The sequence below is a fragment of the Penaeus monodon genome, chromosome 20, assembly GCF_015228065.2.
Source record: "Penaeus monodon isolate SGIC_2016 chromosome 20, NSTDA_Pmon_1, whole genome shotgun sequence".
Taxonomy (NCBI): Eukaryota; Metazoa; Arthropoda; class Malacostraca; order Decapoda; family Penaeidae; genus Penaeus; species Penaeus monodon.
This window is the reverse complement of record NC_051405.1, coordinates 13868482-13870071: the sequence shown is the minus strand read 5'-3', so window position 1 is coordinate 13870071 and position 1590 is coordinate 13868482. Positions and strand designations below refer to the sequence as shown.

Sequence of the window (1590 nt, the reverse complement as noted above, 5' to 3'; positions counted from 1 at the left end):
TTCAAAGGTGAACAATGTCTATTATCTATATTCTGGTAATATTGAGCTTTGAAGTTCCCTAACAATCTATAATCAAATAGAGAACCAAGCTTTATGTTTTGTTGAATATACTAAACAGAAAGAAAGCTGTTCCCCCCTCCCCCTAAGTGTAAACCATATTATATCCCACCCTTCAACTATCACTCCTGTTTGAGCAAAACAGCCTTGTTCAGGTGAAACTGTGCATATGAGCCGCTTAGGCTCTTCACCATCCTGGTGCTGACCAAGCCAACCTCTAGTTTAGGTACGTGCAAGTGGGTCCCATTAGAGCCCTGGCTTGCCTTTGGAAGTACCTGCTTAGGTAACCGAAAAAGTGGTCTGACCATATGTGAGAATCTTCATACTTAACCTTTACTGTAATGCTAACATAGTTAACAACATCATAAATATATTTGACCTATAATACTGCAACCTTTATAAAAACAGCAACAAAAAAACATGGTTGTTGGCTTTTGCCAGTGCACAAACATAAAGGGCACATCATCTCAATATAATCATATTCTGAGCAATTACCAACTAATAAAATGTAAGGATTTAGAAAGGTCTAGTGGGAAAATTTCTGAATGAAAAGAAAACCGACCTTCATAAATAAATCCTCTCTGATTAATATGAACACAAAACATTACCATTTTTTATTATAGGAAAACACTGCCAGGAAACGAAATGAAACGTGTATAGATAAAACATCTACAAACCAACCAGTCTTGGAGAGCTCAAAATCCCGTCGTAACTCACCGCAGAACCACCGCCTAATGCGAGGCCTCAAGCCGATTGCCACTCAGGGAGGCTTGGCCGAGCGGTGCAAGTCACTGTGACTGGAATACTGAAATTTCTAGGTCTAACTACAAGACCATTTCTCCTTGTCATGCCTGGTAAAGGCCATCATTACGGATATTAGGTAATAATAAAAGGAATCCAGTGATCAAATACAATATGATATAATTCTCAAGTATTATCTAACGCATTTTTGCTGGCGGCTTTGTGAATTGGAAACATGACGGCTCCCATTAATTTGTTCTAAATTACGAAATTACACAGATGTATCAAAATGAAAATACTACAAAACATCGAGGTCAATATCTACACTATAAATAATACATGAATTACGAATGTCTCACAATTGCAAGGTGGCAAAGCGTAATATATTTACACGTTGTTGCTGCACGAGCTTTGACGAAGAGTAACACTGTAAATTCACAAATTGCACCTTGGCAACCTTTCTCGTGGTTCCTTGAATAATTGCCATCTTCTGCTGTGGTTGAATGGCGTGCCGCAGAACATCAGGCTTCCTCATGTTTTTGACTCTGTAGCATTCAAAAGGCGAAGGGAGATGCTTCACGAAGGGTCTATCGCCATGAAAAAAAAGAAAGAATAATAATGCTCAGTCTTCTCGTAGTACCAACTCGATCCGTGGAAATCCTACGAGGCGAAAAAAAAGAGGATCCAGTCAGGCAAGGATGATTTGCAGTTTTACCCTCTTCTTTCCCTTTCCAGTACCTCCAACAATCTCTCCCTTCCCAGAGCCGTCGTATAAGGGTGACTAGGCTGAAG

The 1590-nt window shown here is 39.6% G+C and overlaps 1 pseudogene; it reads right to left on the bottom strand.

Moving 5' to 3' along the window:
- Positions 1-1305, bottom strand: part of LOC119585642 — a 13614-nt pseudogene extending 12309 nt beyond the window's left edge.
- Between the last annotated feature and the right edge of the window lie 285 nt (positions 1306-1590).